This window comes from Somniosus microcephalus, chromosome 4 (genome assembly GCF_052327205.1).
Source record: "Somniosus microcephalus isolate GS21.2 chromosome 4, FLI_Smic_1.0, whole genome shotgun sequence".
NCBI classification, from domain to species: Eukaryota; Metazoa; Chordata; class Chondrichthyes; order Squaliformes; family Somniosidae; genus Somniosus; species Somniosus microcephalus.
In genome coordinates this window covers 36473824-36486903 of record NC_140990.1, presented here as the reverse complement: position 1 = coordinate 36486903, position 13080 = coordinate 36473824, and the positions used below count along the sequence as shown (strand labels likewise).

Here is a 13080-nt window from a genome sequence, read left to right as displayed (position 1 = left end):
AATCTAATGTGAACGTGTTTGGGGAATGAGGCGAGTGTTCCATAACAGGGGATCAAGAGCTGGAGGAAGTCCACGATACAATATTCCGGCATTCACACGGTATAAAGGGGCCTCGTGGACAGAATGCCCCTTTCAGACTCCTGACTTTTCTTTTGTACAAGACTGGAGTTACATGAAGACGTTTCACGTCGGCTCTCACAACTCACAGAAACTCAAATACTGATCGAGGCTTTGATCGGCAAATGATGGAATTAGTTCATCCTGTAGTCACATTTCGAGTTGATTGATTATGTTATAAGCACGGATTACAGAGTCTAACTTGTTCAATGGGCCATTCTTTCCCAGCGATACATTCTCCTCCCACCCTCTACATCCTGCTCTCCTCCTGTGAACAACCCAACACCGGCGGCCCCGTCACCTACGGCTGTTTGGCGATGGACTACTTCCCGGAAATCACCAGCCTTTCCTGGAGGAAAGATAAAGAGCCGATCACCACTGGATTGAAGACCTACCCGTCAGTGTTCAACAAGAAGGGAACCTACACCCTGAGCAGCCAGTTAACCATCACCGAGTCAGAGGTGGGGAGCAGCACAATCTCCTGCCAGGTTCGACAAAGTGGGTCGGACTGGAGCGTCAAAATACCAGGTTAGTGTTGTGGGATACAGGGGAAAACTGTGAGAAGCAGAGAAGTTATGTTCAACTTCTATACAACCTTGGTTAGACCAGACTTAGAGTTTGTGTACAAGTCTGGTCTTGATATCACATTTAGAGTTTGTGTACAGGTCTGGTCTCCATATTATGCTTAGTGTACTGTGTACAGGTCTGGTCTCAATATCACACTTAGTGTACTGTGTACAGGTCTGGTCTCCATATCACACTTAGAGTTTGTGTACAGGTCAGATCTCCATATCACACTTAGTGTACTGAGTACTGGTCTGGTCTCCATATTACATTTAGTGTACTTTCCATAGTTCTGGTATCCATGTTACAAGAATGATACAGAGGCACTGGAGAAGTTCAAAAAAAGATTTACAAGGACGATACCAGAACTGAAAAATTGTAACTGTCAAGAATGATTGAACAGGCTTGGGATCTTTTCTAAAGGGGTGACCGAATAGAGGTCTTTAGAATTATGAAGTGGGTTGAAAGGTTAGATGTAGAGACAATATTTCTGCTCGAGTAGGAGCCCGATACTAGGGGCCATAAATATAAGATAATCACAAATAAATCCAAAAGGGAATTCAGGAGAAACGTCTTTACCCAGAGAGTGGGAAGAATGTGGAACTCGCTACCACATGGAGTAGTTGAGGCGAATAGCAGAGATGCGTTTCAGGGGAATCCAGATAAGTACAGGAGGGAGAAAGGAATAGAAGGTTGTGTTGATGGGGAGATGAAGTAGGGAGAGAGGAGGCTCATGTGGAGCATAAACACGGCCTCTTGGGCCGATTGGCCTGTGTCTGTATTGTAGATTCTATGTAAAAAACCGCTTTACATTTCTTCATTGTTCGGATTGCAACAAATAATCCCAATAAAATGTATGTTCTTGCAGATCTTGTGGTACATCATCCAACTGTGATCCTCACCCTGAGTTCCAGTGAAGAAATCATCATCAGCAGGTCTGCAACCGCCGTCTGTTCAATCATCGATTTCCGTCCAAAGTCAATGACCGTGAATTGGCTGAAGAATGGACAACTCATGGATTCGGGCTTCATCACCTCTCCCGTCTTTGAAGTGAACGGGAACTTCTCGGCGACCAGTCGGCTGACATTCCCCGCCGGGGAGTGGTTCGCCGGCTCGGTCTATACCTGCCGGGTCTCCCATCAAGGGGTCACCCAAAGCCGAAACATCTCCAGATCTCAGGGTAAGAGACACAACCCCGAGAAGTCCCAGATCATTCTGAGCGCTGATCTCAGTCAGGACTTTTATTGGAATTAGTAAAAAGCACCGAACTGTTTCTAATTTCCAATCATACAGTTTGTGTTTCCTTCCGATGTCAGTGCTGACTCAGGGTTCCTCACGGTTCAGGATTCCATCACTTCGACAAAGGTTTCCCTCAGCTGTGATGTCAGACAGTGAGTGCGGTGTCCTCAGTCTCATGTTTACCCTGAGAAAGCTCTATTTCAAATTTACAATCATGCTGTTTGTGTTTTCTTCCAATATAAAATAGAAGGAAGAACTGCCTTTATATAGCGCATTTCCCGACCTCCAGACCTCCCAAAGCGCTTTACCGCCAAGGAAGTGCTTCATGAAATGTGGTCACTGTTGTGATGCAAAAATCGCGGCGGCCAATTTGCAGACAGTAAGGTCCCACAAACAGCAATGTGATAATGATCAAATAATCTTATTATTTGGTGATGTTTGTTGAGGGATAAATATTGGTCAGGACACCTGGGAGAACTCCCCTGCTGTTCCTAGAAACATTGCCATGGGATCGTTTTCGTCAAACGAGAGAGCAGACGGGGCCTCGGTTTAACATCTCCTTCGAAAGACTGCACCTCCGACAGTGCAGCGCTCCCTCAGTACTGCACTGGGTGTGTCAGTGCACATTTTGTGTTTAAGTATCTGCAGTGCGACTTTAACCCACGATCTTCTGAATCAGAATTCCTCACGGTTCAGGATTCCATAACCTCGCCAAAGAAGGTTTCCCTCTGCTCTGATGTCAGAGAGTACATGAGGTGTTCTCGGTCTCAGGGTTATCCCGAGTTGTTGATCATATTCGGAGCGGCAGTAGGTGTCTGGAACCCTTTACTGGTACCTGTACAGGGACCCACTGCCAGAAAGGACATCTACACTATTTAGAGAACTGCGTTCAATTCTGGGCACTACACATCATGTTGGATATACCGGCTTTAGAGGGTGCAAGACAAATTCACCTGAATCATACCGGGGCTGAAATGGTTAAATTATGAGTACAGGTTGCAGGGAATAGGCTTGTATTCCTTTGATTATAGAAGATTAAGAGGTGATCTAATTGAGGTGTTTAAGTTGTTACATGGAATTGATGGGGGAGATAGAGAGAAACTATTTCCTCCGTGCGGGAGTGCAGAACAAGGGGCATAACCTTCAAATTATAACTGAGCTGTTCAGGGGTGATGTCAGGAAGCACTTGATTTATTCTCCCTGAGAGAGTGAAGACTGAATACTGGTGTCCTGATTCTGAAGATGAAGTTTTGCTTGACTTTCATTTCTGCTTCACAGATGAGATCCAATGTAACGATCCAGAAATCACTCTTCCAAACCGTCAATGGAACAGGTCTTACTGGAGGCGACGGTGACCTTAACCTGCGTCGTGTCTAATGCTCCTTATGGAGTCAACGTGTCCTGGACCCGAGAAAAGGAGACGCTGAAACCAGAGATTGCCGTCCAACACGGAGGGGCTCCCAACAGCGTGATCAGCAACTTAAACATCTCGACACAAGCCTGGCTGAGAGGGGATGAGTTCACCTGCGTGGTGAGCCATCAGGATATGCCGACTCCTATAAGAGGTTCCATCCACAAGGAAAAAGGTGAGCGGTGAGATTGTAGCAATAAGTGAGACTCTGTGACTATTTCCGGTGATGGTGCACGGGCCAGTTCGTTCTATTCAGTGTTTAAATGGACTGCTCTGATAATTCAATGGGTAATTCCACTAACTAAACCCTCTAGGACCAGAGAGGATGCATTTAAAGGGAAGCTGGATAAGTCAATGAGGGAAAGGGGAGTAGAATGATCTGTTATTTAGGTTAGATGAACTAAGGCGGGAGGAGGCTCGTGTGGAGCATGAACAGCGGCATTGACCAGTTGGGCCGAATGGTCTGTTTCTATGCTTTAAATTCTATATAATTTTCCAGTCCAACTCTTCAAGCTCCCAGAGAGAAGGATTGCATCTCCCTCTGCTCCGGGCTGGAAAACCGGACAAGACACAGAGGGGGAAAAAGGAACCCTTTAAAATTCAACGCAAAGCCCATTCCTCTCACATCTATCCGCCGGTTTCACTCTCTCTGGAACTCTCCAGTTTATTGACCTTTATTGTGATTGTTCTGCAGCTAAAGATCCGCGGGAACCGTCCGTGTCTGTCCTCCTGCCCCCGGCTGAAGAAGTCTCCGCTCAGAGGTTCGTCACCGTCACCTGCTTAGTGAGAGGTTAATCCCCCCGAGAGACCTTCGTCAAGTGGACCGTCAATAACAAGCCGGTGAATTCCGGCAACTACAAGAACACCGAGGTGATGGCGGAGAACGGCAGCAGTTCCTTCTTCATGTACAGCCTGTTATCCATTGCAGCGGAGGAGTGGGCCAGCGGCGCTTCCTACTCCTGTGTGGTGGGACATGAAGCGATCCCCTTGAAGATCATCAACAGAACGGTTAATAAGTCCAGCGGTAAAGCCAGTTTTGTCAACATTTCCCTTGTTCTGATGGACACCGGCAATTCTTGTCAATGAGAATCTCTCGATTGCATTTCAGTTCTTGAATAAAACCAATAAAGGCCATTTCTTCCAATCGTCAGTTACACACACAGCGGCTCAATTAATTGTTTTTTCCATTTTTGCCAAGGGGAGGGCTGTTTATCTGAAGCAGGATGTTTACTGGTCTCGGGCCCAAGGCTTGTACAGCCAGCGCTCCCAGCTCAGATACACCACGGGTTAGAGACAGACTGAATCTCTTTCATGACAGGATTCCTCAAAGTCACTCCAGCAACTTTCGTTCCGCTGGGGGGAATCAAAAAGTTCCCATTTCAGACAAACAAACACAGCACATTTAGATCTCGGTGCTGTCCATCTCTTCAGAATTGGGGCCAGTTTTATTTTGCAGCATCGCAGCCTCTGGGATCTGAAATAAGGCCACACACGAACACGAAATATTACACCCACACCGCACCAGAGAGAGGGGAAAGAGCAATTGTTAACCCACTGTACCCCCACTCCACCACCAGAGAGAGGGGAAAGAGCAATTGTTAACCCATTGTACCCCCCACTCCTCTACCAGAGAGAGGGGAGAGGGCAATTGTTAACCCAATGTACCTCACACTCCGCCACCAGAGAGAGGGGAAGGGCAAATTGTTAACCCACTGTTACTCCCATTCCCCCACCAGAGAGAGGGGAAAGGGCATTTGTTAACCCACTGTACCCCCACTCCCCCACCAGTGAGAGGGGAAAGGGCAATTGTTAACTCACTGTACCCGCACTCCCCCACCAGAGAGAGGGGAAAGGGCAATTGTTAACCCACTGTACCTCCCACTCCCCCACCAGAGAGAGGGGAAAGGGTCATTGTTAGCCCACTGTACCCCACTCCCCCACCAGAGAGAGTGGAAAGGGCATTTGTTAACCCACTGTACCCCATTCCCCTATCATAGAGAGGGGAAAGGGCAATTGTTAACCCACTGTACCCCCAGTCCCCACCAGAGAGAGGGGAAAGGGTAATTGGTAACTCATTATATCCCCACTCCCCCACCAGAGAGAGGGAAGGTGAACCAGTCTCTATTCTATGAACTCAGTTGCCATCAGTAAAAAGACAGCTTTAACTCACAGTCTAAAAACGTTAAAATTGCCGGATGGAAATCATATTGTGAAATAAATATTTATTCAACAACTTAGCTTTAACCAGTGTTTGGGGTAGATTTGTCCCTGTTATTCATAAACTAACAGATTGAATTTTAATAGTCCAAATCTGAACTGGTGATTGGATCCTCTGTGGATTTCTTACGGTTGTGTCCCTGATAGGTCTGAGGCCCATCGGCTGACGTCACATTGCGTCTCACACAGAACGCATTTACACAGAGCGGGGAAGAATGCGTTTAAAAGTGAGTGTGTGTGGGTTTATGTGCAAGTGCGTTTGCGATTTTGTGTAAGTGTGTGTGTTTTGTGTAAGTGCACACTTACACTTAAACACACACAGACTTACACATAAACACACGCATTAACACATTGACATAGAGTATTACACATACCCAGAATATAATACACACCGTCATTGTCAGACCCAGTTATTGGTAGTCTCTGAAACTTTGAACAATAGCGGAAATACACACGCGCACACCCTTGAACAAAACATACACCAACACACGCATTAAAACACACATAAACATATGCATTAACACACACGCATAAACTCACACTCAACACACACACATTTATATGTAAACACACACAGTTACACATAATCACACACACGCTTCAACGTGAACCTACACAAACACTTACACATAACCATAAACATACACATAAACACACACATAGACGCACTTACTCAAAAAACACACACACACTTAAACACAAACACACTTACAAATAAACTTACACACACACAATTAAAAATAAACACACACACTTATACAAAGACTTACACATAAACATACACAAACTTACAAAAGTGCACGCACACTTACACATAATCATACACTTACACATAAATACACATATATAGAATTACACAAACACGCACACTTACACATCAACACACAGATAATTACACTTGAACACACACAGACACACTTACAGAGCAACACACACATTAACACACAAACATAGACTAAAACAAAACAAGTGATTGTCAAACACACATACGCAAACACGAATGCGTGCAAAAAACATCAGGCTACAGAAGAATGTAGAATTAAAATGCACTTTCTGAACGAACACAGTTTCCGACGATTGTTCTAAATGAATAATTCTTGACACAATAACATCTCACATTTCTCTATTCTGGTCCTACACATACACTGAATCATTGTTCTTGTTGGAAACTGATACAAGTTAATTATATTCAGAGCATTGCCATCTATATATATAAATCGGTACTTCCGTCATTCTGTCTTTCTATCTGTCTATCTGTCTGTCATCGCGTGTGCGTTGCGGGTATACACTTGAAAGTTACAGGGCGTACCTATGCGCGCGTTACCTCCAAAGAAAGCTTACGCTTCCGAGACGGTTTTAAGCATATTTACGTTTCGGCCAGGCTAAAATTGCGCCCGCGGTATCCCAAAAACCTTCAACATTCCGCTCATTAGCATCTCATTATCCGCTCATTAGCGACAGAGTGACCTCGAGCTCGACCAATCATACGCCGGGTTGCTGGCGTGTGCCACCGGGCCAATCGGTGCGCGTGTGGCCGGGCTTTATCGTTCTGAACCGAGGTGAGTCACCGCCATCTTGATTCCAAACTTTTCCTTTCTTTTTCCCGCTTTCTGCGTCTTAAAAAAAAACGTTGCTTTTAAAACACATATTGTTTTTTCAAAAAATGATTTAGAAAGTAATTAACTTATCTAATCTCATTAATTTTCCTACCTTTCCCCGTTTTTCCAGGTAGGCCTAGAAGCCTCGGCGTCTCCTCCGCACCCACGCCCGAGCTAGGCACCTCCCGGCCCCACTCGAAGGCTGGAGGGCCGAGCCTCAGCCCAGCGCCGCTAGGGTGCGTGCGCAGCAGGAGCTGAGACGTCTCTCTCTGCCGGGGCTTGCTGAGCGTCCAGCGTTACCCTGGCAACGGGCGCAATCGGCGGTCTTCACCTGGGGGGGGGGAGGGGGGGCGGCCGCGACCCTCAGGGGGGGGGTGCCGCGACCCTCGGGGGGGGGGGGCCGCGCGCGCAGCAGGAGCAGCTGAGACGCGGCGTCTCTCTCTCTGGCTTGGTCAGCGTCACGGTTGCCCTGGCAACCGGGCCCGCCGGCCGAGAGAGACGCCGCGTCTCAGCTCCTGCTGCGCGCGCAATCGGCGGTCTTCACCTCCGGGGGGGGGGGCGCGACCCTCGGGGGGGGCGCCCGCCGCCCTCCCTCCCCTCCGCCCTCCATCTCCCCCTCCCCTCCCCCGCCCTCCCTCCCGCCCTCCCTCCCTCCCTCCCCTCCCCCCCGCCCTCCCTTCCCCTCCCCTGCCCTCCCTTCCCCCCTCCCCCTCCCCTGCCCTCCCTTCCCCCCCTCCCTCCCTTCCTTCCCCCCTCCCCTCCCCCCGCCCTCCCTTCCCCGCCCTCCCCCTCCCCCCTCCCCCTCCCCCCTCCCCCGCCCTCCCTTCCCCTCCCCCTCCCCTCCCTCCCCCTCCCCTCCCCTCCCTCCCCTCCCCTCCCTCTCTTCCCCCCACCCCTCCCCTCCCTCTCTTCCCCTCAGTCGCTCTCTCTCTTCCCCCCAGTCGCTCTCTCTCTTCCCCCCAGTCGCTCTCTCTTCCCCCCAGTCGCTCTCTCTCTCTCTTCCAACAACAACATTCCCTCGAAAAAGCCTCGGCACCGCCGGGCACTTCAGCTAGTAACAAATAAATAAACAAGATTATAACTCACATCTGATCTCTTACCCACCCCCCTTGACCGTCTCCAAGTAAATAGCTATCTAAACCTATTGTTAAAGTAATCGATATCAATCAGTAAACCTCCCTCGATATTTCATCATATTATACCTGAATGTTAGATCGCACGAAATTGATGCAAAATCAATTAGCGTGTGTCATTGAAGACATTTTCCAACACGGACTATAGGAGGATCCTAAAGGAAGAGCGACTGTGGAGTTAGGAACAGATAGATTGCTGAGAGTGATTAACTTAACACTAGATATACATTGAAAATTAAATTAGAGAACAAACTTATACCTTAAGGAAAAGAAGAGAATATATAATAATAATATGATATCTTGGATTAATAAACGATCTGAATATATTTCCTCCTCTACATCCCCGTAGATTCCTCAGACCACACCTTGATTGAAGACTATGAGGAAGAGAGCGGCAACATCTGGACAACCGCTTCCACATTCATCATCCTGTTCTTCCTGAGCATTTCCTATAGCGCTGCCGTCACCCTAGTGAAGGTGAGAAGATTCAATTCAGTCACACTTCGATCTGACTGAAGCGGTTTGACAAATCTCTAAAAGTTCCATTGATAAAAACCCTGAGATAAATGACCCAAACCACTAAAACTCTGTTCCAGTCTTTTACCCCTCTTTCACAGGTCAAGTGAACGGTTGAATTTCGGACGTGGATTTTCCTCATCTGTTTACTAACATCTCTGTGCCCTGAAAAAAAATGTCCTCTTGGCGATTCTCAGAGTCAAATGTCTTCAGCTAATAGATCCGAATCTGTAGCTGAGAAAATCATAACCGGGATTTATGTCTCTCTGTTTGCAATGTATGAGATAATCGTGGTTATAATGTAAATGTATCTTAGAGTTTCACTGTTGTTTTAATATTTCATCTGTAAATAAGTCACTTTTCTGGTTCCTAATTCACAATTGTTCCCTTCCCTTTATGTAGAGCCCCTGTTTTCTCTCCCTGGTGTCTGTTACAGTTGTGCAGATAACTGCTAGCTCAGCCCGCCTGTGATCTGGTCACAATGTGACGCTCTGTTGTTACATTCACTTTGTGTTAACTTTTTAAAAACGTCACTGTAAATTCTTCTCTGTGAAATTGTTAATAAATCTGGAAAGAAAAATGGACTTATTTGGATTTTGCTGAATTCCTTTCTCCAAGGTTCCTCCACACCGCTCCATTTTCCCTATCCCACTTTGTTTTATGTCCCTGACAGTTATTTCTCACCCGTTCTGTCTGGGGTGTGTTTGAACCCAAGTCCTTTCGGTTAAGGAGCCACTGCGCCACCCAGTGCCCTATCAGAGTAAAGACACCTTTACCCCTGCCTTTTTATGTCAAGACCCAGAGGCGGAATGACTGCACAGCGTCCGGGCGCACCTCGCCGTCTCCTCTAATATTATGGTCTGTAACAGTCACATGACAGGTTCTAATAAAGAGCAGGGCTCTGCTCCATCACAGCCTCATAGAGTACAGCACATGGCAGAGTAAATCACCCTCTGCACTGTCCCATCAAACACTTCCAGGGCAGGTACACACTTGTTAGATACAGAGTAACGCTCCCTCTACACTGTTCCATCAAACACTCCCATGGCAGGTACAGCACGGGTTAGATACAGAGTAAAGCTCCCTCTACACTGTCCCATCAAACACTCCTAGAGCAGGTACAGCACGTGTTAGATACAGAGTAAAGCTCCCTCTACACTGTCCCATCAAACACTACCAGGGCAGGTACAGCATGGGTTAGATACAGAGTAAAGCTCCCTCTACAGTGTCCCACCAAACACTCCCAGGGCAGGTACAGCACGGGTTAGATACAGAGTAAAGCTCCCTCTACACTGTCCCATCAAACACTCTCAGGGCAAGTACACACTTGATAGGTACATAGTAAATCTCCCTCTACACTGTCCCATCAAACACTCCCACGACAGGTACACATTTGTTAGATACAGAGTAAAGGACACGTTTGTTAGACATCTGACACAGACACACTGGGTAGCACAAACCCTGGAAATGATTCTAAGAGTCTGTGGCCTATCCGACACACAGGCTTTTCTTTTATACAGACTGTCTTCACTTTTTCTGTTATACACACAAACTAACTCTCTCGCCATCTGTTCTGTTACACACACAGATGCCCTCTCCAGCTTTTCTTTTATACACACTCAGGCACTCTTCACTTTACTGTTATAAACACAGAAATTCTGTCTTCAACTTCTCTGTTATAAACACAGACTGTCAAACTTTCCTGTTACACATTCACTCTTTCTCTCCAGCTATTCTGTTATGTACGCACACAGACACCCAGGTTAGAGAGGAAAGAAGGAGAGTTTGTATTTGTGGGAGAGGAGGTGAGGGATCACGCGGTATCCCGAGGTATATTTGGTCACCGCTGGATACAGGTTGCGTGACAGTCGGACAAAATCAAATTCTGATGGAATATCATTCTAGTTTTGTTCAGGCCAAGTGAGCGAGTGTAGCCCTCCTCTCGGGGAGGGCGCTATAGAATCTGTATTTTGTTTTGGATTAGCCCCTTTAATAGAGTCCCGAGTCCAAGTGGCCCACACAGACCAATAAAAGAGTCGGCCCAGCACTGGGGTAACCAGTTCCAACCCTTCTCCAATCTGAGCCACACCCATTTACCCTGGCCCTCCGTCTCCTGTATCTCTGACGGCCTTTCTCCCGGCTCTGCTCCGTTCCCTCTTGTACCATCTCCATGAACTCAGTGAACATCACTGCTGTGAACCGCCAGTGACCTTCAGATCTCCGATCCCTGTTTCCCTGCAGTTTTGCTCCACGTCCTTAACCGGATCCTCGGACTCTTTCGGTGCCTCCCGGCCCGACCCGAGTATCTTCCGGCATTCTCCTTCTGATGCAGTGCTGCTTTTCCTCTGAACTCCTGGAGTCCAGGCGCGAGGTCTCCTGTAGTTGAATATATGATCGGGTTGATGGACTGAAGAATTGGGCGACCCTTCTGAAGGGCTGGGAAGGAAGATTGGCAATGGTTTGAGTTGCTGTTTAAGCTATGTATCTGCCCCAATCTCTCTCCCTCCCCTCAAAGCGACAGATATCTTCAGCCACCACCGCTGTGTCTCCCGGCTCTGTATCCTGTCCCCAGGCTCCGAGATCGGGTGGTGCAGAACCCATTGAAGACTTCCCGAGCTGAACCCCGGGGTCACAGCCCTGAGTCAGGGGTCGCAGGCTGCACACACGGGGAATCTTTAGCGCTGAGCGGAGCCTGGAGACCGCCGGTGACCTCTGACCCTCAATGAATGTGAAAAACAGCCAATCGCGGTGCTGTGACATGCGAAAAGCATTGTGGCGTCATCCAGTGCAGGGCAAAGTGGTGACGGCCATGTTTGTGTGACGTGCGGTGTGACGTGTAACTTCAATTCCCGCAAAAGAAACGGTCTCCCTTTCTTAATGAATAACAGAAAATATGCGACAGATAAGATACAGACAGCGACAATTGAAGTGGTTGGCGAGTTGCGCATGTGCGAACAATGCTCCCAGGGAGCAGCACGGCCCGTGGTCTACATAGGACCTATTCTGACCCGCTGTGCATTGTTGGAATCTCTGTCCTTCATGGCTGCTTAAAATCACTGACAGGGTGTGAGCCAACTGAACCACTGAATGGCAATTTATTCCAGCCACCCTAGGGGAAACTGCCATACAGTCAGAGTTCTCCCTACAGGCCAATAGCATTTGTTCAGATTTATTGCAGGTTAACTAATGCAGGGAATTTCAGTGAGGCAGCCAGTGACCGGAACAGCAAGAATAGTGAAAGCGTTCAGAAATCTCTTTATTTTCTCCACCGATCTCCCGAAACATTCAAAAATTTTCTCTTTTATGTCCTCTCCCATTCGTTCTTCCAACACCTCTGTTTTCAAGCTTGTAAAGTGGCAGCTAAATATTGTGAAACTTAAATAGAGTAATGAGTCGGAGGATTTCCCGAGCACCTCAATACATTAAGTATTCGGTTTTGAAGGAACACACGGGTGAAATAACACACACAGGCAGAATATGGGAACAAGATCCTATCCTTTTAACGGTGCTGTCAGCAACCTCTTTCTCGGAGCTGATCGGAACATCGATCCATAACTTTAAGGGAAAACAGCTGTTCAGAAGCCGGAAGGACAGTTTAACCGGTCGGTTCATTCTGTGATCGATCTTTCGGGCCGATTGGATTCTACAGTTTGTTTCTCGGCCGCTCCTGGAAACAGTTGGGTGACAGTTTGATCCGAGGTTAATGTGGTTTTCTCTCGGTATGTGTTTGAGCGCCTGACAGCGCGCTGCTCATTGTGGCTGCATCTGCCCGTGATTCTACACAACCCCAACAGACAGGAGCTCCGCCCTACAGTCCAATGGCAGTTTTTGTACAGGGTTGAGACTGCTTTCCATCACTGTGAGTCTCAGGGCGCAGTAATACACGGCAGAGTCAGTCAGTTGCAGCCCTGAGATGGTTAAACTGGTGAATTTAGTCGAGGTCTGGAGCTCCGCAGAGAAACGGGTTTTAGCAAAATCTGCTTTACTTTCACCACCGCTCGAGAATTTCCTCAGTATATACACGGGCTGTGTGTCTGGGTATTGCCGGTACCAGTATAAATAATAGCCGCTCTGTGTAGTGTCATAGGTACAGTTTAAAGTCACCGCTTCTCCTTCTGTCTTAACTCCTGAGGACAGCGGCTGAGTGACAGAATCTCCAAAACTCAGGTCTGAAAAACATGTTGAAACAGGAAAAGATCAGACCGGCGGGTGTTTAAAATTCAGATTCAAAACATGTTTAGAAATGAGAGAAAAGATGAAATGTGTTTGATCCACAATTACCTGT

General features: G+C 47.5%; 1 pseudogene across 1 annotated transcript; it reads left to right on the top strand.

Moving 5' to 3' along the window:
• The first annotated feature begins 275 nt into the window (after positions 1–275).
• Positions 276–4455, top strand: LOC147118630 (Ig heavy chain C region-like; annotated as a pseudogene). The gene is made up of 4 exons (XR_015077824.1): positions 276–645; positions 1550–1861; positions 3199–3506; positions 4026–4455. The product of XR_015077824.1 is annotated as an Ig heavy chain C region-like (transcript).
• The last annotated feature ends 8625 nt before the right edge of the window (positions 4456–13080 follow it).